This window comes from Pleurodeles waltl, chromosome 4_2, assembly GCF_031143425.1.
Source record: "Pleurodeles waltl isolate 20211129_DDA chromosome 4_2, aPleWal1.hap1.20221129, whole genome shotgun sequence".
Classification (NCBI taxonomy): domain Eukaryota; kingdom Metazoa; phylum Chordata; class Amphibia; order Caudata; family Salamandridae; genus Pleurodeles; species Pleurodeles waltl.
The window spans coordinates 364,147,063-364,172,556 of NC_090443.1; positions in this window are offsets into that span (position 1 = coordinate 364,147,063).

A 25,494-nucleotide genomic window follows, 5' to 3' on the forward strand; every position below is an offset into this window, starting at 1 on the left:
TCAAAATGACGCTATATGCACAATATATTGCTCATTTCATGTACAGTATTAATTATTAATATTAATAGCATTTTTTTTGACTCCGCATCATGTGCACCACTGTACGTGTAATAAAAACCATGCACATGATGTATGCGTGGTCAAAATGACGCTATATGCACAATATATTGCTCATTTCATGTACAGTATTAATTATTAATATTAATTGCATTTTTTTTGACTCCGCATCCTGTGCACCACTGTACGTGTAATAAAAACCACGCACATGATGTATGCGTGGTCAAAATGACGCTATATGCACAATATATTGCTCATTTCATGTACAGTATTAATTATTAATATTCATATCATATTTTTTGACTCCGCATCATGTGCACCACTGTACGTGTAATAAAAACCACGCACATGATGTATGCGTGGTCAAAATGACGCTACATGGACAATATGTTGGTCATCTCATGTACATTATCAATTATTAATATTCATATCATATTTTTTGACTCCGCATCATGTGCACCACTGTACGTGTAAAAAAAACGACGCCCATGATGTATGCGTGGTGTAATTGACGCAAAATGCACAATATGTTGGTCATCTCATGTACAATTTGAAATATTAATATTCATAGCATATTTTTACCCTCCGCATCATGTGCACTGTAAAGCGCCAAAAAAATATGACGCACATCTGTGTATGCGTGAAAATATGACGCATTACGCGAAAATAAAAACGGCGGCCATTTTATGCAGGAAGTGATGTAATAGGATATCCTGTTTACCAAATCTGTACTGGGAGTTGACTTTCACTTTCACTTTGCAGTCTCAGAGTTGTCTAGACTGTGTGGTTGTGTGAAAGGTGTTGTCCTGTGTTTTACTGCTTTAGTGTCCTGTGTGCCTTGTATTTTGTCTTTGTGTCAATCTTTTATTGTTGTCAAACATTGTCTCAGTCTGTTTAGTGTTGTTTTGTCTATACCTGTGATAGTTTGTATTGTCTGTGGGAGTCTGTTGTGGGTAGCATAGTTTGGGGTGTTAGTTGGGCTATTTTTCTCCTTCTTCTTTTTCTTTCACACCTCTACCTTTCCCCATTTCCCACTTTTTCTTTCATTTTTCTTTGGTACTATTTTTACACCTCGCATCATGTCAGGTAGGCCTCGCCTGTCCAGGATGGGTGAGGACGAATTGGGGGGCTTCATATGGCTCGTAAGCCATTTCCTCCCACTGATGCTGGAGGCTGGGGGCCGTGTGATACAGGGGTATCACACGGAGGCGAGGAAAATACGTTGGGAGAAGGTGCGCCATCACCTGGTCCGGGTCTACGGGAGTATGAGGAATGTCCATCAACTCAAGCACCGCTGGGCAGATCTGATCAGCAGGGAACAGGACCTGCTGGACCACCTGGGACTCCAGATTGGTGGCTATGTTGGTGAGTAATAATCAATTACATGGGAATAATAGGAATGTGTGCGTGAACATGTGATGATTGGTAGCCAATCTGCAAAATAAGTAGCTGACTGCGTGTTATACTAGGGAAACCTAGGCCCATGGGCATACACATAAATCCCCATTTTTGCTACACATGTACACCCAATAACAGCAGTAAAATGCAACATCTATTTGTATTTTGCTAAGTAGCCCCGTCTCTGCGTCACAAAATGATGCAAATGCTGCGCTACAAAGGTATACATATGTGTGCAAATGTGTATTTGTTGCCGGGTGTGTATGAAGACCTATGCTACCAGGCCGATGCCTTATCTTTGCAACACATACCAGATGGCTGTAGCTGCATGGAATGTAGTGTTGCATTTGTGTCTGAAAAGCAACACGTGAACTGCTCAATTTGTACTCTACTGGTCATAATGGCCAGTGAGTACGTCATGTAGAAACAACATACCTACATATGTAGACGCCATAGCTAGACCGAAAATTGCAAACACATGATGATGCAACACCTGTGTGTTGCCTTCACGTCACATGAAGTTAGTCATGTTGTCCACACATATGTCACATGTGTGTCTGGTTGCTGTGTGTTGAACCTGTCCCCATAGCCTGTTTGATTGTGAGTGGTCATGCAGTCCTCATGGAACCAGTTGTGAAATGTTTCTCTCTGGGATGCACATGCTGAGATGTATGGATCACATGATTGTTCGGGCCTACTAATGGAGGAGTAACTTGGACGACACATGACTGTCCTGGCCACTGCATGAGTGTAGTAGGGTGTGTCACTGGAGCAGGAGACTCATCCAATGATAATCTAGAATACAAAGTCAGCCAGGCAGGATGAGCATGTGTGAAAGTGTATCATTACCATGTAATATTCACACACTGTCATTGTAACAGAAATTATTTGTCTGTTCACCCAGTCTGAGTATAATCTTCCTTTCATGCTTTACAGGTGGACCAGCCCCGTACACCGTTGGTGAGGTAGCCCATTTTGACGACCCCGATACCTACAGTGAGTGTTGCCTAAGTGCTATTTACATTGTTTGGAAATGAAGCATGATGGATTACTGTGTGTTCAGGACAATTCATGATATGATGTGCTGGCCGTTCATTGGCTTTGTTGTTTTGGTGTGATATCAAATTGGAATAATGTTTCGGTAAAGCAATCCCTAGTCATCTCTCAGATTGAGGGGCAGTAGGTCATTCAATTAGTGCGACTATTGGGAATAGCATGACTCATTTTGAACACACTGGTCAATGTTAGACTTGGTCAGGAACTTGCCATTAACTGAGTCAGCATATCAGACTGACAGTCTCCCAGATAGCTTAGGCACATGGCTTCGATGACAAGTGCTTCTTCCTAGTTGAGGATGGACTGTGTACACTGTAGGTCGGATCTTCCGGGGGCATGTACTTCCACAAGGTGACCTCGAAGTGTGTGTGACTTGAGTGCAATGGCCTAGGTGTTCTGTTGAATCATGTGAATGGGTGTTCTACCTCCTCTGTGTGTGTTGTAAAACATGCCTCACTAATAGTATGTTATGTTTGGCTAAGTCATATCATTTTGACATGTGTGGACCTGGGATGTGACAAGGTTGGGCTGACTCCAACGTGTTGCTAGCCCTTCATAGGTGTTGTGTGTGAAGGCACATGCTTGTTGCACTTTCTGTACACTCCTGGTTGTGCATTGATCATGGGATTGTTGTTTGTTCTTCCCACACCACCCACAAAGACTGGGATGTTACTGTGAAACAGGGTACCTAGGACTGTAGCAACCAGTATGTTACACGTACTTAACACCTTTTGTGACTTGAGTTTGTACCTAGGTCCAGATGTAGCAAAATGTCTCCACATTGCAAATAGCATAATTTGATGTTAGTGAGTTGCAAACGTCTGTTTCCTAATCCGAAATGTTTTTGGTGGTCATGTACATATTCGCAAAATGCTTTTCTAAAGTAAAAAAATAAAGGAGTTTACCAGCCCTACTTGCAAATCACAGTGGTAGGCAATCCCATTTGCTAACGAGTACGTGGTTGCAAAGTGAGTAGCTGTTATCATCCACTTGAAGTGGCTGCTAACCAACTTGCTGACTGGAAGGGGTCCTCATTGTGAACCTTCACCTTTGTGAGTGGACCAAAATACTCCTGCACAAAACAGCGAGTGGTCTAGGGGAGCAATAATTATTGTGTAAATTACGAACAATCAATTGTTGTGAATTTAAACAAATCGCAGCTCATTTTCCTTTCAGATAAAGGGCCTACACTTGGTGAAAAATAACCTGCTTCATTTAAAAGCAGTCACGTCTATGGAGTTCTGCTGTTCCCAGCAGGCCTCCATCCCCGTGAGTGCCCATAGTTGCTAAGGTGGTGCAAGTTGGAACCCACATCATTGATGTTCATGAGGTGGGATTTAGGGACCCCATAGTGACTCGCAGACGGTGTCAGAGACACCGTTCAGCTTTGCAATTTGCTAGTTGATTTCCCATCAATTCCTACATCTGGCCCATAGTGTCGACATATGATTCATGGCCAGGGGTTCAATCTTAGCACACAACTATTTCGAAATGCCATTGAGTGAGGAGTGTGATTCTTATCACATAGAATGACATATGTAGTGAAGTCAGTATGCGGACGAGCTGGTGCCATAATGTATAATGGCTTAGGTATGAATTGTAGGAGTAGTTTAGGGTGATGTCATCCATCATGTAGAGACATGGATATGCTATATGTGATATGCCCTTCAGTATGCATGATTCACATGTACTTACTCTGAGCCTTCCCGTGACATATGTTGTAACAATTGCTGCAACCAATACATTGCTAGTAATGGTCAAATTACCCATTGTGGTATTCAACCCACTGTAAATTCTATGCTCAATATTTGCCTTTTCCCTTCACAGCTGCAAACCTGAGTGCCGCAGCTCGCAACCAGTTTGAGCGCCGTGCAATGAGGTACAGGCACATCCTGCAGGTGCAGTGTGGGTATCGGAGGATGGCCCGCAGATACAATTCGGAACGGGCCTCCGGGGCGTGGTATGCCACACCACAGGCTCCACCAACGGTGCCACCTACAACCACCAGGTCTGCCCAAGGGGACCCAGCGACGGACCAGCCATCTTCCTCAAGACCTGGACCCAGCCGTGTGTTGGGAGCAGGGCTGTCCCGTGGCCACTCCACTCCAGCAACAATCTCCACCGGCACGCACACCAGCAGTGACCCTCCAATTGACCCTGCAGCCTTCCAGGCATTGTCTAGGAAACTGGACAGGTTAATCCAAAAGGTTGACAACCTGACTCAGGACATGGCGGAGGTTAAAAAGAAGGGGCCGTATTTATACTTTTTGACGCAAAACTGCGCTAACGCAGTTTTGCGTCAAAAAAATTAGCGCCGGCTAACGCCATTCTGAAGCGCCATGCGGGCGCCGTATTTATTGAATGGCGTTAGCCGGCGCTAGCAGACCGGCGCTGCCTGGTGTGCGTGGAAAAAAACCACGTACACCAGACAGCGCCGGCGTAGGGGGAAAATGGCGTATGGGCGTCTTAAAATGGGGCAAGTCAGGTTGCGTCGAAAAAATCGTCGTAACCCGACTTGCGCCATTTTTTTTCGACGCCCATCCCCCATCAACATGACTCCTATCATTGTAAAGATAGGAGTCATGCCCCCTTGCCCAATGGCCATGCCCAGGGGACTTATGTCCCCTGGGCATGGTCATTGGGCATAGTGGCATGTAGGGGGGCACAAATCAGGCCCCCCTATGCCAAAAAAAATAAAAAAAAAAATACTTACCTGAACTTACCTTAATGTCCATGGGATGGGTCCCTCCGTCCTTGGGTGTCCTCCTGGGGTGGGCAAGGGTGGCAGGGGGGGTCCCTGGGGGCAGGGGAGGGCACTCTGGGCTCATTTTGAGCCCACCTGTCCCTTAACGCCATCCCTGACCCAGGCGTTAAAAAGCGGCGCAAATGCGCCGTTTTTGGCCACGCCCACTCCCGGGCGTCTCTTTTGCCCGGGAGTATAAATACCACGTAAAGGCCTGGGAGTCATTTTTTAAGACGGGAACGCCTCCCTTGCATATCATTAACGCAAGGAAGGGGTTCACGCTAAAAAATGACGCACACTCCGGGCACTTTGGCGCCCGAAGCGTCTAACGCCAGAGTATAAATATGGCGTTAGTTGGCGTTAGTTCTGCGTCGAATTTGCGTCGAAAAAAACGACGCAAATTCGGCGCAACCAGAGTATAAATATGGCCCAAGGTGCGCTCCATCCGGCGCACACTTCAGAGGGCAAATCCTTAGTTATTTTGCCCTCCTGAACTTTTACCCCTCCCCTCTCCCCTCGTTCCTCTTTTCATACTGTTAGTTGGGTTTGGGGGGTTAGTTGTAGGATAAGTATAGGTAATTAGCTTAGTTAGTGTTAGGTAAGAGGGTGGGGGGTCCTTATACTTTCTATCTAATATTTTTGTGTGGGTGGGTGGGTGGGGGGCAATGTTGGGATTCCTGTTTAATTTAAAAAAAAAAAAAAAAAAAAAAAAAAAAAAATTATTAAAAATATATATATATATATATATGTTTGTTTAGGATAGTATAGTATGTGTGTAGGTTAGTAAGTGTTGTCCTGCATGTGTCTTGTCTCATAATGGTGGGTGGGGGGTTGATGTTTAGATCGTTTCGTTACATGTGTAGAGTAAGTTTAGCTTAGGTTAGTTAGGGACAGTTGTGGGTTAGTAGTAGTCAGGTTAGATTAGTGTAGGTTTATCTTTCCCTTAGTTGCCTCTTTTCTTACTTATTGGAAATAAAAAATTTGTTAACCCTTTACCAGATGCGTTAGGTGCTGCCTTTCCATGGCCTTGACATCAGTGTAGCAGAAAGTTTTAGTATGACATTTGTGTCCTATGCTCGCTATCCCCAGGCTATTGAGGTTTAACATGCCAGCTACCCGTGTGCTAACTTGGTAAGTATCCACCGTGTGGGAGAGCCACCATTGGTAGTGTGCATAGATCATCCAGATTTGGGGTTGGTATGTATCCTACTTCACAAAGAGTGCTTCCAGAGTTGATTTTGTAGGTAAATAGATAGGTCGGACAGCATTGTGAAGTTCAGGGAGAGCTTTGTAGATGAGTATTTGTTCACACTCTTGTCTTGTTGCTGTCATTGCTGACCTACATCATGTGTGTACTGCTTGAGCATGACTTTCCTTCATGGTAGTATACGCTGTAAGGGTGATTGATGCAGTGTAATTTGGTTATCATTCCTTTCATTTTACAGCATAATGTATTGTGTTAGTATCGCAAGGTGCCTACATTTCTCATCCACCATTAGTTGTCTAGAATAGCTATGGATGGGGCCTCATTCTGTCCAACACTGCATGATTGTGTGTGCTTAGTCCCTACATCAGTTATTTTCCTCAGTCTAGTAAAGCTATGATGCAATCCTGGCCACTGCACAGATGTTTCAGTAGACATGAAATCAGGACAGTAGTCTAGAGAATCAACATGGTTGCCACACAGCCACTTTGGAGTTATGTACTGCACAGTTGAAGTGTGAAATGACACAGAGACACAATTGGTGTGCAAGTGATATTTATTTTTAGGTGGAGTAGTGCAAAAAGTCCATTAACAATGTTAGGTGAGTCCGTTCTGGTGCATTCTTAAATGGTGATCCTATTTACAGGGTGTGGATGATGCTCCTGACATGCTGGGGTGATGTCACAGACGGTGCAGAGGAACAGGAATTGCCAAATGGTAGGAGAGAAACATTTACAGCCAATGTGGACAAGTTAAACAGTAGATTGCCGAACAGTCATTGAGGGTAGTTGGAGTGAGGCTGGCATGTGTCAAAACGTAGGACCTTGGTCAGAGTGGGGCATGGTGCAGGGACTAGGGCTTCCGGGTACTCTTGCGTGTGAATGTTATCTGTTCCATGTCTTCTTCTTCTGATGTGTGTGTTGCCTGGTGTGTCCTTGTTGTTGTTGGTTTTGAAGGGGCAACACACACCTCAGTGTCAGAAGACATGGAGGCAGACATCCCGGGGGCTGATCCCTGTCCAGTTATGAAGGGCAGTACTGCAGCAAGGAGAGCGTGCTGGTTTTTCAGAATGGCAGCCACATCCCGATGGTAGGCAGCCAGGTCTGCCCTGAGGGGTTCGATGTTGCATTCGTGCACACGCTGACTGGCTTGCTGTTGGAGTTGTTTGGTCAACTGGATGACAGCTGTGCAGATTGCCTTCTGTGTTACTAAAAGTTCCTCCAACAGCGATGTTCTGGCTTGCATTGCAGCTGCCTGATCAGCAGTTGACAGCATGCACGAACGCACCCCCTCAAGGCTGGCTGCCATAGTTTGCATCCCCACCCGCACCTCCTTGGCCAGCTCCCGCTGGACCCCAACGACTGTTCTTTCGAAGCTGGTGCCAGTGTCGTCAGAGTCCTCAGCTGTGTTGGAGCTGGCAGGTCTTACAATTGGGGTGGCGGGTGGTTCTACTGTGGTGGCTGCTTCATCTTGGCTCCTCCTTGTTACTGAAGGGGGGGTTTGGAGGCTTTCGAGGACCATGTCAATGGTCTCTTGTGTGAGGTTGATGTTCTCGTCATCCATGTCATCAGGGAACTCATGGACAGGCATATCGGCAGGAGATCCGTGTTCCTCTGCAAAGAAACAGGGTACAATTAGTGTGTCTGTGTTGAGATCATTTAGCACTAAGATACAAGCCTTTGGATGCCTTTACTTTGTACTCTGATTTTGTCTTGGTATCTGCTGTCTGTCATAGGGCATTGTTGTAGGCCTATGGCCCACCTGTGTGTCACATATATGATATGGAGCTATCAGACATGCCTGCCAGGACATCTCTAGGTGTTGATTTGTAATCATTTTGGAATATGCATTTTTTTGTCCTACTCCTCCCTCGGTGTTTCACTATTGTTATGGAGGGACATTTGTTTGGGTGGGCTCTCATTATCCTACATGTGATTCTTGGCTTTCTAGGCAGCAGGATAGCTAATGGTGTGGGGGACTAAGTTTGACCCACTTGTAAATAACTCTGTCACCCAGATATTGTATTTAGCTCAGACAGACTAGCAGTGCCTCTGGTCTCCCACAACAGAGGAATGTTTAGAAGTCCAAGCCCATGACATCTTTGGGACTTCTCAGGGAAGTGGTGGTCACTCAGGTCCTACACATTTCTATCTTTTCCGGTATGTTCCCATACACAAATGACACAGACAGTATTTGTTGGATATGAAGTTTCATTGTACAACTGACTTGTAGGAATTTCGGTGTGAGCCCCAATAACCAAAACAATACACACAGTTGGAACTGAAATAGTCCGCAGGAGAGTAATACATTGGTACACAGCTATCATGGTGCCTAACAGTTTCTACTCTCCCTCTGCTTGTTCTATATATAGCACTGCATGTTAAGTTTGGAGCTTGGCTGTCTGAATCACAGGGGAGACATCATCCCTCATATCAGAGGAATGGGCTGGGATCTGGTTGTGCATCAGCAGCAAGGCAGGCAGCATCTAGATGTGATTTTCTGTTTGTAAACTCCCCCATGCGTGTCTTGGGACGAGGAAGTGAATTTAAAAGACATATGTCATTGTGATGACAAAGTTTCCCTACGCAGGAATGGCAAACCTTAACCCCTACCACATCTCTCATCAACGAACCAGACGGTATCCTTGACTGGGCCACAGAGTGAATATGTTCTGGCAAACTCCAGTGCAGAAGTAGGCAAAACAGGGTGATTTGACTAATTGCCAACACCTTAGGACTGACTATTTGCTACATTAACTGATAGGGAGGGCAATGAGATTCATTTAGTGCAAAGTGCTCTGAGGCACTTAGATGTGAGCAAATGAGTATAAGTACATTCAGGGTAAGATGCACAAAGGCCTCCAGCCTGAGGCTATTGCGCAAAGTATACGTTTCACTTGCCACGCTACACTTTGACTGACTGTGGGTGTTGTGACTGCCCTGCCAGCACACTTGCCTCACAGGCCCTGCACCATACACTTTTTATTCACATTGCATGATCTGTACATGTTAGGTGGCATGACCTATGTATGTCAATGTTAGGATGTGGTATGGATGTAAACATTGTTGATGTTTGTATCTGATGGGGTCTCATGTGTGTCTTACTGGATTGGCCTGTTTATCGTATGAATGTCCTATTTTTTGGTTAGACTGTGCAGATGTGTTTCATTGACCAGTTGCCTGTGTCCCCTCGTCAATTTTGTTGTCTGAGCAGTATGACATTTGTGATGTAGCATTGTTAGGCAGGCACGTGAGGGATCCTGACGTATGCAGCATGTGTGTGTCGTTAGTGCTGTGTGGCTCCTATTGCTGTTTACTTAGGCTTATGTATGTGTCAGTTATGGACATTCGGCATTTAAGTGTACTGGTAGCTTTGTCTTATTTCTAGGAGTAGTTGCAGATGTCATCCTCACCCCCTAATTTAGGAATGTATGTTCCAGGGTGGGGTTCCTGCCATTTGGTACTATAGCTGGCCAGAGATGAGAGGTGTTATTGTCAACTGTGGTGGCAGTTAAGTTGCAGTTGTTGTATTTGCTACTGCATTACAGGTAGGGACCTAGTTGATGGGGAATAGTTTGTGCAAAACAAGTGCCTGGATGTGGATTCAGGGTAGTGTCCTTCCCACCTGTCACTGGTTTCCCTTGGCTCTCTTGTTGTAATTACAGGATGTCCCCATGGGACTGTAGTGGTGGCAGTATTTTGTCGTGCCCCGGCTATGGTCAGTACTGGGCATTCCCCCCTGCCGTGCCCCTTTCCCCATGCCACTTCATATATGTGCTAAGTTACATGCATTGTGTAGTAGGTATCCCCCCCTGCTTACAGTCCCCATTATTGCATTGTAATTCCCTATGCGACTTGTGACCCTGCATGTGCGTAGTGTCGTGGTAGTCTGCGCTGTCCAGTCCTTGTATCCCTGTGACGATCTCCTCTGGGATGACGGCTGCGACCATCTCCTCCATGTGGTCCAGAGCTTCCTGTTGTGCTGGACTCCCCCCTCCAGTCTGCATTGCTGCCTTCCTGTTCCTGGCCATTTTCTCTTTGGTCCTACGTTTACAGTCATGCCAGCGTTTCTTACACTCGATGACTGTCCGGCGTTCTTCAGCCACACTGTTTATCTTGTCCACAATTTCTTTCCAGATGGCCTCTCTCCTACTGAGTGGCAATTTTGAGGATATGAAAAGTTGGTGCTGGTGTTCCGTCACCTCTTTCACCAGGATTTCCTGCTCCTCTGCAGTGAAGCAACACTTTCTTTTTTTCTTTAACATGTCCTGGTTCCTGTGTGCTTCCTCCTGGCTGGGTCCTGGTCTGCTCTCATCCTCCTGGGGTCTGTTGGGGCATCTGGGATCCATTTTGGGTCTCCTCTCCTGTAAGTGCAGTTTTCGCGCAAAAATGTCACTCAATAGCGTGAAAAAAAACGGCGTATTCACGATAGCGCTGTCGTAAATCGACCCACAGTGATTTGCGTTACTTTTACGTGGGTTTGCCTTACGACAGACCGATGCTGTTTGCATCACGAAATAATGACTCCCACCTGTTGGTTGCGCCGCCGTACGTCAAAGTATAAATTTGACGCCCGAATGGCGTTAGACGGCGCAAATTTTTTTTACGCAAAACTGCGATGGCGCAGTTTTGCGTCAAAAAGTATAAATATGGGCCAAAGTGAGTGTTATCTAGTCTGTAATGCTATGCTATACCATTAGAACTTTATACATCCCAGTCATAGTTTACAAACTTTGCAGTAAGACCACACATGCCCAGGTTCTATATAGAGGATTACTACAGGTAATTCTGTACCCTACTAAGTGAGGGTAGGTACTTATAAGAATGCCTTTGAGTGGAAAAATCCTTACACTAAGACAATTTGGCAACTTTAGAAATCTGCTGAAGACCATATTTTGCAGGTGGAATCATATCGAAAGGTTGGCAAAGTAAGCATGGCAGTATATAATTTGCATAGGACAGCCCCTTTTTCAATCCTATTATTATTCTGCAGTTTCCATTTAGCACTACTAGAGGGCAGCACTTGAACACAAATCCACAGAGAGGCTTTAAAAGTGCTTGCTGAACTACCTCTTGTTGGTTTTTTATGAACCTATAGATTGGAGGACTGGAATGACTGAGGGAACAAGTATTGAGAAACGATTGGCCTATTTTATTGATAAAAGGGGTGCAAGATTTGGAAGGAAAACTACAAGATAAAAGTGTTAAAAGCACAGATAATAGCTGAGAGATAAGGTGAGTGTTGTCTAGTCTGTAATGCTATGATATGCTATACCATTACAACCTTATACATCCCAGTCATAGTTTGCAAACTTTACAGTAAGACAACACATGCCCAGGTTCCATATAGAGGATTACTACATGTAGGGCCGTATTTATACTCCGTTTGCGCCGAATTTGCGTCGTTTTTTTCGACGCAAATTCGACGCTAAACTAACGCCAACTAACGCCATATTTATACTATGGCGTTAGAGGCGAATAGCGCCAAAGTTCCCGGAATGTGCGTCATTTTTTAGCGTGAACCCATTCCTTGCGTTAATGATATGCAAGGGAGGCGTTCCCGTCTAAAAAATGACTCCCAGGCCTTTACGTGGTATTTATACTCCCGGGCAAAAGAGACGCCCGGGAGTGGGCGTGGCTAAAAACGGCGCATTTGCGCCGCTTTTTAACGCCTGGGTCAGGCATGGCGTTAAGGGACAAGTGGGCTCAAAATGAGCCCAGAGTGCCCTCCCCTGCCCCCAGGGACCCCCCCTGCCACCCTTGCCCACCCCAGGAGGACACCCAAGGCTGGAGGGACCCACCCCAGGGACATTCAGGTAAGTTCAGGTAAGTTTTTTTTTTTTTTTTTTTAATAATATTTTGTGGCATAGGGAGGCCTGATTTGTGCCCCCCTACATGCCACTATGCCCAATGACCATGCCCAGGGGACAGAAGTCCCCTGGGCATGGCCATTGGGCAAGGGGGCATGACTCCTATCTTTACAATGATAGGAGTCATGTTGATGGGGGATGGGCGTCGTTAAAAAATGGCGCAAGTCGGGTTAAGACGATTTTTTCGACGTAACCTGACTTGCCCCATTTTAAGACGCCCATTGCGCCATTTTCCCCCTACGCTGGCGCTGTCTGGTCTACGTGGTTTTTTCCCACGCAAACCAGGCAGCGCCGGTCTGATTGCGCCGTCTAACGCCATTCCATAAATACGGCGCCCGCATGGCGCTTCAGAATGGCGTTAGACGGCGCAAAACTTTTTGACGCTAAACTGCGTTAGCGCAGTTTAGCGTCAAAAAGTATAAATATGGGCCGTAATTCTGTACCCTACTAAGTGAGAGTGGGTACTTATAAGAATGCCTTTGAGTTGAAAAATCCTTAGCCTAAGACAATTTGGCAACTTTAGAAATCTGCTGAAGACCATATGTTGCAGGTGGAATCATAGCGAACGCTTGGCGAAGTAAGCATGGGAGCATATAATTTGCATAGGACAGCCCCTTTTTCAATCCTATTATTATTCTGCAGTTTCCATGTAGCACTACTAGAGGGCAGCACTTGAACACAAATCCACAGAGAGGCTTTAAAAGTGCTTGCTAAACTACCTCTTGTTGGTTTTTTATGAACCTATAGATTGTAGGACTGGAACGACTGAATGAATGAGTATTGAGAAATGATTGGCCTGTTTGATTGATAAAAGGGGTGCAAGATTTGGAATGAAATCTACAAGATAAAAGTGTTAAAGCACAGATAATAGCTGAGAAATAAAGTGAGTGCTGTCTAGTCTGTAATGCTATACTATACAATTAGAACTTTATACATACCAATCATAGTTTGGAAACTTTGCAATAAGACCACACTTTCTAAGTTTCTATATAGAGGATTACTACAGGTAATTCTGTACCCTACTAAGTGAGGGTGGGTACTTATAAGAATGCCTTTGAGTGGAAAAATCCTTATCCTAAGACAATTTGTCAACTTTAGAAATCTGCTGAAGACCATATTTGCAGGTGGAATCATAGCGAAAGCTTGGCGAAATAAGCATGGGAGTACATAATTTGCATAGTACAGCCCCTTTTCAAATCCTATTATTATTCTGCAGTTTCCATGTAGCACTACTAGAGGGCAGCACTTGAACCCAAATCCACAGAGAGGCTTTAAAAGTGCTTGCTGAATTACCTCTTGTTTTTTTTTTTTATGAACCTATAGATTGGAGGACTGGAACGACTGAGGGAATGAGTATTGAGAAATGATTGGCCTGTTTGATTGATAAAAGGGGTGCAAGATTTGGAAGGAAAACTACAAGATAAAAGTGTTAAAGTGCAAAAAATAGCTGAAAGATAAAGTGAGTGTTGACTAGTCTGTAATGCTATGCTATACCATTAGCACTTTATACATACCAGTCATAGTTTGGAAACATTACAGTAAGACCACACATGCCCAGGTTCTATATAGAGGATTACTACAGGTAATTCTGTACCCTACTAAGTGAGGGTGGGTACTTATAAAAATGCCTTTGAGTGGAAAAATCCTTATCCTAAGACAATTTGCCAACTTTAGAAATCTGCTGAAGACCATATGTTGCAGGTGGAATCATAGTGAAATCTAGGCGTAGTAAGCATGGGAGTATATAATTTGCATAGGACAGACCCTTTTTCAATCCTATTATTTTTCTGCAGTTTCCATGTAGCACTACTAGAGGGCAGCACTTGATCACAAATCCACAGAGAGGCTTTAAAAGTGCTTGCTGAACTACCTCTTGTTGGTTTTTTATAAACCTATAGATTGGAGGACTGGAATGACTGAGGGAATGACTATTGAGAAATGATTGGCCTGTTTTATTGATAAAAGGGGTGCAATATTTGGAAGGAAAACTACAAGATAAATTTGTTCAAGCACAGATAATAGCTCAGAGATAAAGTGAGTGTTGTCTAGTCTGTAATGCTATTCTATACCATTAGAACTTTATACATCACAGTCATAGTTTGGAAACTTTACAGTAAGACCACACATGCCCAGGTTCTATATAGAGGATTACTACAGGTAATTCTGTACCCTACTAAGTGAGGGTGGGTACTTATAAGAATGCTTTTGAGTGGAAAAATCCTTATCCTAAGACAATTTGGCCACTTTAGAAATCTGCTGAAGACCATATGTTGCAGGTGGAATCATAGCAAAAGCTTGGCGATGTAAGCATGGGAGTATATAATTTGCATAAGACAGCCCCTTTTTCAATCCTATTATTAATCTGCAGTTTCCATGTAGCACTACTGGAGGGCAGCACTTGAACACAAATCCACAGAGAGGCTTTAAAAGTGCTTGCTGAACTACCTCTTGTTGTTTTTTTATGAACCTATAGATTGGAGGACTGGAATGACTGAGGGAATGAGTATTGAGAAATGATTGGCCTGTTTTATTGATAAAAGGGGTGCAAGATTTGGAAGGAAAACTACAAGATAAAAGTGTTAAAGCACAGGTAATAGCTGAGAGATAAAGTGAGTGTTGTCTAGTCTGTAATGCCATGCTATACCATTAGAACTTTATACATCGCTGTCATAGTTTACAAACTTTGCAGTAAAACCACACATGCCCAGGTTCTATATAGAGGATTACTACAGGTAATTCTGTACCCTACTAAGTGAGGGTGGGTACGTATAAGAATGCCTTTGAGTGGAAAAATCCTTCTCCTAAGACAATTTGGCAACTTTAGAAATCTGCTGAAGACCATATGTTGCAGGTGGAATCATAGTGAAAGCTAGGCGTAGTAAGCATGGAAGTGCATAATTTGCATAGGACAGACCCTTTTTCAATCCTATTATTTTTCTGCAGTTTCAATGTAGCACTACTACAGGGCAACACTTGAACACAAATCCACAGAGAGGCTTTAAAAGTGCTTACTGAACTACCTCTTCTTGGTTTTTTATGAACCTATAGATTGGAGAACTGGAATGACTGAGGGAATGAGTATTGAGAAATGATTGGCCTGTTTTATTGATGAAAGGGGTGCAAGATTTGGAAGGAAAACTACAAGAGAAAATTGTTAAAGAACAGATAATAGCTGAGAGATAAAGTGAGTGTTGTCTAGTATGTAATGCTATTCTATATCATTAATAGTTTATACATCCCAGTCATAGTTTGCAAACTTTACAGTAACACCACACATGCCCAGATTCTATATAGAGGATTACTACAGGTAATTCTGTACCCTACTAAGTGAGGGTGGGTACTTATAAGAATGCCTTTGAGTGGAAAAATCCTTATCCTAAGACAATTTGGCAACATTAGAAATCTGCTGAAGACCATATGTTGCAGGTGGAATCATAGCGAAAGCTTGGCGAAGTAAGCATGGGAGTATGTAATTTGCATAGGACAGACCCTTTTTCAATCCTATTATTATTCTGCAGTTTCCATGTAGCACTACTAGAGGGCAGCACTTGAACGCAAATCCACAGAGAGGCTTTAAAAGTGCTTGCTGAACTAACTCTTGTTGGTTTTCTTTGAACCTATAGATTGAAGGACTGGAACGACTGAGGGAATGAGTATTGAGAAATGATTGGCCTGTTTTATTGATAAAAGGGCTGCAAGATTTGGAACGAAAACTACAAGATAAAAGTGTTAAAGCACAGATAATAGCTGAGAAATAAAGTGAGTGTTGTCTAGTCTGTAATGCTATGCTACACCATTAGGACGTTATACATTCCAGTCATAGTTTGCAAACTTTACAGTAAGACCACACATGCCCAGGTTCTATATAGAGGATTACTACAGGTAATTCTGTACCCTGCTAAATAAGGGTGGGTACTTATAAGAATGCCTTTGAGTGGAAAAATCCTTAGCCTAAGACAAGTTGGCAACTTTAGAAATCTGCTGAACACCATATGTTGCAGGTGGAATCATAGCGAAAGCTTGGAGAAGTAAGCATGGGAGTGTATAATTTGCATAGGACAGCCCCTTTTTCAATCCCATTATTATTCTGCAGTTTCCATGTAGCACTACTAGAGGGCAGCACTTGAACACAAATCCACAGAGAGGCTTTAAAAGTGCTTGCTGAACTACCTCTTGTTGGTTGTTTAATGAACCTATAGATTGGAGGACTGGAATGACTGAGACAATGAGTATTGAGAAATGATTGGCCTGTTTTATTGATAGAAGGGGTGCAAGATTTGGAAGGAAAACTACATGATAAAAGTGTTAAAGCACCGATAATAGCTGAGAAATAAAGTGAGTGCTGTCTAGTCTGTAATGCTATGCTATACCATTAGGACTTTATACATCCCAATCATAGGCCCATATTTATACTTTTTGACGCAAAACTGCGCTAACGCAGTTTTGCGGCAAAAAAATTAGCGCCGGCTAACGCCATTCTGAAGCGCCATGCGGGCGCCGTATTTATTGAATGGCGTTAGCCGGCGTTAGCCGACTGGCGCTGCCTGGTGTGCGTGAAAAAAAACCACGTACACCAGGCAGCGCCGGCGTAGGGAAAAATGGCGTTTGGTCGTCTAAAAATGGGGCAAGTCAGGCTGAGGCAAAAAAACCGTCTTAACCCGATTTGCGCCATTTTTTTACGACGCCCATCCCCCATTGAAATGACTCCTGTCTTAGCAAAGACAGGAGTCATGCCCCCTTGCCCAATGGGAATGCCCAGGGGACTTCTGTCCCCTGGGCATGGTCATTGGGCATAGTGGCATGTAGGGGGGCACAAATCAGGTCCCCCTATGCCACAATTTTTTAAAAAAAAAAATACTTACCACAACTTACCTTCTCTTCCCTGGGGTGGGTCTCTCCATCCTTGGGTGTCCTCCTGGGGTGGGCAAGGGTGGCAGGGGGTGTCCCTGGGGGCTTGGGAGGGCACCTCTGGGCTCATTCTGAGCCCACAGGTCCCTTAACGCCTGCCCTGACCCAGGCGCTAAAATTCGGCGCAAATGCGTTTTTTTTTGACCCACCCACTCCCGGGCGTCATTTTTGCCCGGGAGTATAAATCCGACACAATAGCATCTCAGTCATTTTTTTAGACGGGAACGCCTACCTTGCATATCATTAACGCAAGGAAGGTGTTCACGCAAAAAAATTACACTAACTCCATGAACTTTGGCGCTAGACGCATCTAACGCCAAAGAATAAATATGGAGTTAGTTTTGCGTCGAGTTTGCGTTGAAAAAAACGACGCAAATGGAGAATAAATATGCCCCATAATTTGCAAATTTTACAGTAAGACCACACATGCCCATGTTCTATACAGAGGATTACTACAGTTAGGGCCGTATTTATACTCCGTTTGCGCCGAATTTGCGTCGTTTTTTTCGACGCAAATTCGACGCTAAACTAACGCCAACTAACGCCATATTTATACTATGGCGTTAGAGGCGTATAGCGCCAAAGTTCCCGGAATGTGCGTCATTTTTTAGCGTGAACCCCTTCCTTGCGTTAATGATATGCAAGGGAGGCGTTCCCGTCTAAAAAATGACTCCCAGGCCTTTACGTGGTATTTATACTCCCGGGCAAAAGAGACGCCCGGGAGTGGGCGTGGCTAAAAACGGCGCATTTGCGCCGCTTTTTAACGCCTGGGTCAGGCATGGCGTTAAGGGACAAGTGGGCTCAAAATGAGCCCAGAGTGCCCTCCCCTGCCCCCAGGGACCCCCCCTGCCACCCTTGCCCACCCCAGGAGGACACCCAAGGCTGGAGGGACCCACCCCAGGGACATTCAGGTAAGTTCAGGTAAGTATTTTTTTTTTTTTTTAAATAATTTTTTTTGGCATAGGGGGGCCTGATTTGTGCCCCCCTACATGCCACTATGCCCAATGACCATGCCCAGGGGACAGAAGTCCCCTGGGCATGGCCATTGGGCAAGGGGGCATGACTCCTATCTTTACAATGATAGGAGTCATGTTGATGGGGGATGGGCGTCGTTAAAAAATGGCGCAAGTCGGGTTAAGACGATTTTTTTGCCTCAACCTGACTTGCCCCATTTTAAGACGCCCTAACGTCATTTTTGCCCAACGCCGGCGCTGCCTGGTCTACGTGGTTTTTTTCCACGCACACCAGGCAGCGCCGGTCTGCTTGCGCCGGCTAACGCCATTCCATAAATACGGCGCCCGCATGGCGCTTCAGAATGGCGTTAGACGGCGCAAAATTTATTGACGCTCAACTGCGTTAGCGCAGTTGAGCGTCAAAAAGTATAAATATGGGCCTTAATTCTGTACCCTTCTAAGTGAGGGTGGGTACTTATAAGAATGCCTTTGAGTGGAAAAATCCTTATCCTAAGAAAATTTGGCAACTTTAGAAATCTGCTGAAGATCATATGTTGCAGGTGGAATCATAGCGAAAGCTTGGCGAAGTAAGCATGGGAGTATATAATTTGCATAGGACAGCCCCTTTTTCAATCCTATTATTATTCTGCAGTATCCTTGTAGCACTACTAGAGGGCAGCACTTGAACACAAATCCACAGAGAGGCTTTAAAAGTGCTTGCTGAACTACCTCTTGTTGTTTTTTTATGAACCTATAGATTGGAGGACTGAAATGACTGAAGGAATGACTATTGAGAAATGATTGGCCTGTTTTATTTGATAAAAGAGGTGCAAGATTTGAAGGAAAACTACAAGATAAAAGTGTTAAAGCATAGATAATAACTGAGAGATAAAGTGAGTGTTGTCTAGTCAGTAATGCTATGCTATACCATTAGAACTTTATACATCCAAATCATAGTTTGAAACTTTGCAGTAAGACCACACATGCCCAGGTTCTATATAGAGGATTACTACAGGTAATTCTGTACCCTACTAAGTGAGGGTGGGTACTTATAAGAATGCCTTTGAGTGGAAAAATCCTTGTCCTAAGACAATTTGGCAACTTTAAGAAATCTGCTGAAGACCATATGTTGTAGGTGGAATCATAGCGAAAGCTTGGCGAAGTAATCATGGGAGTATATAATTTGCATAGGACAGCCTCTTTTTTAATCCTATTATTATTCTGCAGTTTCCATGTAGCACTACTAGAGGGCAGCACTTGAACACAAATCCACAGAGAGGCTTTAAAAGTGCTTGCTGAACTACCTCTTGTTGGTTTTTTATGAAACTATAGATTGGAGGACTGGAATGACTGAGGGAATGAGTATTGAGAAATGTTTGGCCTGTTTTATTGATAAAAGGGGTGCAAGATTTGGAAAGAAAACTACAAGTTAAAAGTGTTAAAACACAGATAATAGCTGAGAAATAAAGTGAGTGCTGTCTAGTCTGTAATGCTATGCTATAATATGAAGACTTTATACATCCCTCTCATAGTTTGCAAATTTTACAGTAAGACCACACATTCCTAGGTTCTATATAGAGGATTACTACAGGTAATTCTGTACCCTGCTAAATTAGGGTGGGTGCGTATAAGAATACCTTTGAGTGGAAAAAAACCTTAGCCTAAGACAATTTGGCAACTTTAGAAATCTGCTGAAGACCATATGTTGCAGGTGGAATCATAGCGAAAGCTTGGCGAAGTAAGCATGGGAGTGTATAATTTGCATAGGACAGCCCCTTTTTCAATCATATTAATACTCTGCAGTATCCATGTAGCACTACTAGAAGGCAGCACTTGAACACAAATCCACAGAGAGGCTTTAAACGTGCTTGCTGAACTACCTCTTTTTGATTTTTTATGAACCTATAGATTGGAGGACTGGAATGAATAAGGGAATGAGTATTGAGAAATGATTGGCCTGTTTTATTGATAAAAGGGGTGCAAGATTTGGAAGGAAAACTACAAGAAAAAAAGTGTTAAAACACAGATAATAGCTGAGAAATAAAGGGAATGCTGTCTAGTCTGTAATGCTATACTATACCATTAGGACTTTATACATCCCAGACATAGTTTGCAAACTTTACAGTAAGACCACACATGCCCAGGTTCTATATAGAGGATTACTACAGGTAATTCTGTACCCTACTAAGTGAAGGTGGGTACTTATAAGAATGCCTTTGAGTGGAAAAATCCTTATCCTAAGACGATTTGGCAACTTTAGAAATCTGCTGAAGACCATATGTTGCTGGTGGAATCATAGCGAAACCTTGGCGAAGTAAGCATGGGAGTATATAATTTGCATAGGACAGCCCCTTTTTCAATCCTATTATTATTCTGCAGTTTCCATGTAGCACTACTAGAGGGAAGCACTTGAACACAAATCCACAGAGAGGCTTTAAAGGTGCTTGCTGATCTACCTCTTGTTGGTTTTTTATGAACCTATAGATTGGAGGACTGGAATGACTGAGGGAATGAGTATTGAGAAATGATTGGCCTGTTTTATTGATAAAAGGGGTGCAAGATTTGGAAAGAAAACTACAAGTTAAAAGTGTTAAAACACAGATAATAGCTGAGAAATAAAGTGAGTGTTGTCTAGTCTGTAATGCTATGCTATAATATAAAGACTTTATATATCCCTCTCATAGTTTGCATATTTTACAGTAAGACCACACATTCCTAGGTTCTATATAGAGGATTACTACAGGTAATTCTGTACCCTGCTAAATTAGGGTGGGTGCGTATAAGAATACCTTTGAGTGGAAAAAAACCTTAGCCTAAGACAATTTGGCAACTTTAGAAATCTGCTGAAGACCATATGTTGCAGGTGGAATCATAGCGAAAGCTTGGTGAAGTAAGCATGGGAGTGTATAATTTGCATAGGACAGCTGTGAGAAAGTAGCCTCTTTCTAGCCTGGTTACCCCCACTTTGGGCCTGTTTGTGAGTGTATGACAGGGTGTTTTCACTGTCTCACTGGTATCCTGCTTGCCAGGGCCCAGTGCTCATAGTGAAAACCCAATGTTTTCAGTATGTTTGTTATGTGTCACTGGGACCCTGCTAGTCAGGACCCCAGTGCTCATAAGTTTGTGGCCTATATGTATGTGTTCCCTGTGTGGTGCCTAACTGTCTCACTGAGGCTCTGCTAACCAGAACCTCAGTGGTTATGCTCTCTCATTTCTTTTAAATTGTCACTAACAGGCTAGTGACCAATTTTACCAATTTACATTGGCTTACTGGAACACCCTTATAATTCCCTAGTATATGGTACTGAGGTACCCAGGGTATTGGGGTTCCAGGAGATCCCTATGGGCTGCAGCATTTCTTTTGCCACCCATAGGGATCTCTGACAATTCTTACACAGGCCTGCCACTGCAGCCTGAGTGAAATAACGTCCACGTTATTTCACAGCCATTTTACACTGCACTTAAGTAACTTATAAGTCACCTATATGTCTAACCTTTACCTGGTAAAGGTTAGGTGCAAAGTTACTTAGTGTGAGGGCACCCTGGCACTAGCCAAGGTGCCCCCAAATTGTTCAGGGCCAATTCCCCGGACTTTGTGAGTGCGGGGACACCATTACACGCGTGCGCTACATATAGGTCAATACCTATATGTAGCTTCACAATGGTAACTCCGAATATGGCCATGTAACATGTCTAAGATCATGGAATTGCCCCCTCTATGCCATCCTGGCATTGTTGGCACAATTCCATGATCCCAGTGGTCTGTAGCACAGACCCTGGTACTGCCAAACTGCCTTTCCTGGGGTTTCACTGCAGCTGCTGCTGCTGCCAACCCCTCAGACAGGTTTCTGCCCCCCTGGGGTCAAGCCAGGCTTGTCCCAGGATGGCAGAACAAAGGACTTCCTCTGAGAGAGGGTGTTACACCCTCTCCCTTTGGAAAATGGTGTGAAGGCAGGGGAGGAGTAGCCTCCCCCAGCCTCTGGAAATGCTTTCTTGGGCACAGATGTGCCCAATTCTGCATAAGCCAGTCTACACCGGTTCAGGGACCCCTTAGCCCTGCTCTGGCGCGAAACTGGACAAAGGAAAGGGGAGTGACCACTCCCCTGACCTGCACCTCCCCTGGGAGGTGTCCAGAGCTCCTCCAGTGTGCTCCAGACCTCTGCCATCTTGGAAACAGAGGTGCTGCTGGCACACTGGACTGCTCTGAGTGGCCAGTGCCACCAGGTGACGTCAGAGACTCCTTCTGATAGGCTCCTTCAGGTGTTAGTAGCCTATCCTCTCTCCTAAGTAGCCAAACCCTCTTTTCTGGCTATTTAGGGTCTCTGTCTCTGGGGAAACTTTAGATAACGAATGCAAGAGCTCATCCGAGTTCCTCTGCATCTCTCTCTTCACCTTCTGCCAAGGAATCGACTGCTGACCGCGCTGGAAGCCTGCAAACCTGCAACATAGTAGCAAAGACGACTACTGCAACTCTGTAACGCTGATCCTGCCGCCTTCTCGACTGTTTTCCTGGTGGTGCATGCTGTGGGGGTAGTCTGCCTCCTCTCTGCACTAGAAGCTCAGAAGAAATCTCCCGTGGGTCGAGGGAATCTTCCCCCTGCCACCGCAGGCACCAAAAAGCTGCATTACCGGTCCCTTGGGTCTCCTCTCAGCACGACGAGCGAGATCCCTCGAATCCAGCAACTCTGTCCAAGTGACTCGCACAGTCCAGTGACTCTTCAGTCCAAGTTTGGTGGAGGTAAGTCCTTGCCTCACCTCGCTAGACTGCATTGCTGGGAACCATGACTTTTGCAGCTACTCCGGCCCCTGTGCACTTCCGGCGGAAATCCTTTGTGCACAGCCAAGCCTGTGTCCACGGCACTCTAACCTGTATTGCACGACTTTCTAAGTTGGTCTCCGGCGACGTGGGACTCCTTTGTGCGACTTCGGGTGAGTACCGTTTCACGCATCCTTGTAGTGCCTGTTTCTGGCACTTCTCCGGGTGCTACCTGCTGCTAAGAGGGCTCCTTGTCTTGCACGACGTCCCCTCTACCTCCTGGTCCAATTTGCGACCTCCTGGTCCCTCCTGGGCTACAGCAGCATCCAAAAATGCTAACCGCACGATTTGCAGCTAGCAAGGCTTGTTAGCGTTCTTTCGGCGGGAAAACACTTCTGCACGACTCTACAAGGCAAGAGGGATCTGTCCTCCAAAGGCAAAGTCTCTAGCCCTTTGCGTTCCTGCAGAAACCGCAGCTTCTTCTGTCCAGTAGAAGCTTCTTTGCACCCGCAGCTGGCATTTCCTGGGCATCTGACCATCTCCGACTTGCTTGTGACTTTTGGACTTGGTTCTCTTGTTCCACAGGTACCCCAGATTGGAACTCCAGCGTTGTTGCATTGTTGGTTTGAGTCTTTCCTGCATTATTCCTCTAACACGACTTCTTTGTCCTTAGGGGAACTTTGGTGCACTTTGCACTCACTTTTCAGGGTCTTGGGGAGGGTTATTTTGCTAACTCTCACTATTTTCTAATAGTCCCAGCGACCCTCTACAAGGTCACATAGGTTTGGGGTCCATTCGTGGTTCGCATTCCACTTTTGGAGTATATGGTTTGTGTTGCCCCTATCCCTATGTTTCCCCATTGCATCCTATTGTAACTATACATTGTTTGCACTGTTTTCTAAGACTATACTGCATATTTTTGGTATTGTGTACATATATCTTGTGTATATTTCCTATCCTCTCACTGAGGGTACACTCTAAGATACTTTGGCATATTGTCATAAAAATAAAGTACCTTTATTTTTAGTATAACTGTGTATTGTGTTTTCTTATGATATTGTGCATATGACACTAAGTGGTACTGTAGTAGCTTCACATGTCTCCTAGTTCAGCCTAAGCTGCTCTGCTAAGCTACCATTATCTATCAGCCTAAGCTGCTAGACACCCTATACACTAATAAGGGATAACTGGGCCTGGTGCAAGGTGCAAGTACCCCTTGGTACTCACTACAAGCCAGTCCAGCCTCCTACAACAGCCCCTTTTTCAATCCTATTATTATTCTGCAGCATCCATGTAGCACTACTAGAAGGCAGCACTTGAACACAAATCCACCGAGAGGCTTTAAAAGTGCTTGCTGAACTACCTCTTTTTGGTTTTTTATAAACCTATAGATTGGAGGACTGGAATGACTGAGGGAATGAGTATTGATAAAAGGGGTGCAAGATTTGGAAGAAAAACTACAAGAAAAAAAGTGTTAAAGCACAGATAATAGCTGAGAAATAAAGGGAGTGTTGTCTAGTCTGTAATGCTATACTATACCATTAAGACTTTATACATCCCAGCCATAGTTTGCAAACTTTCCAGTAAGACCACACATGCCCAGGTTCTATATAGAGGATTACTACAGGTAATTCTGTACCCTACTAAGTGAAGGTGGGTACTTATAAGAATGCCTTTGAGTGGAAAAATCCTTATCCTAAGACGATTTGGCAACTTTAGGAATCTGCTGAAGACCATATTTTGCAGGTGGAAACATAGCGAAAGCTTGGCGAAGTAGGCATGGGAGTATATAATTTGCATAGGACAGCCCCTTTTTCAATCATATTATTATTCTGCAGTTTCCATGTAGCACTACTAGAGGGCAGCACTTGAACACAAATCCACAAAGAGGCTTTAAAAGTGCTTGCTGAACTACCTCTTGTTGGATTTTTATGAACCTATAGATTGGAGGACTGGAATGACTGAGGGAATGAGTATTGAGAAATGATTGGTCTGTTTTATTGATAAAAGGGGTGCAAGATTTGGAAGGAAAACTACAAAATAAAAGTGTTAAAGCGCTCATAATAGCTGGGAGATAAAATGAGTGTTGTCTAGTCTGTAACACTATGCTATACCATTAGGGCTTTATAAATCCCAGTCATAGTTTGCAAACTTTACAGTAAGACCACACATGCCCAGGTTCTATATAAATGATTACTACAGGTAATTGTGTACCCTACTAAGTGAGGGTGGGTACTTATAAGAATGCCTTTGAGTGGTAAAATCCTTATCCTAAGACAATTTGGCAACTTTAGAAATCTGCTGAAGACCATATGTTGCAGGTGGAATCATAGTGAAAGCTTGGCGTAGTAAGCATGGGAGTATATAATTTGTATAGGACAGACCCTTTTTCAATCCTATTATTTTTCTGCAGTTTCCATGTAGCACTACTAGAGGGCAGCACTTGAACACAAATCCACAAAGAGGCTTTAAAAGTGCTTGCTGAACCACCTCTTCTTGGTTTTTTATGAACCTATAGATTGGAGAACTGGAATGACTGAGAGAATGAGT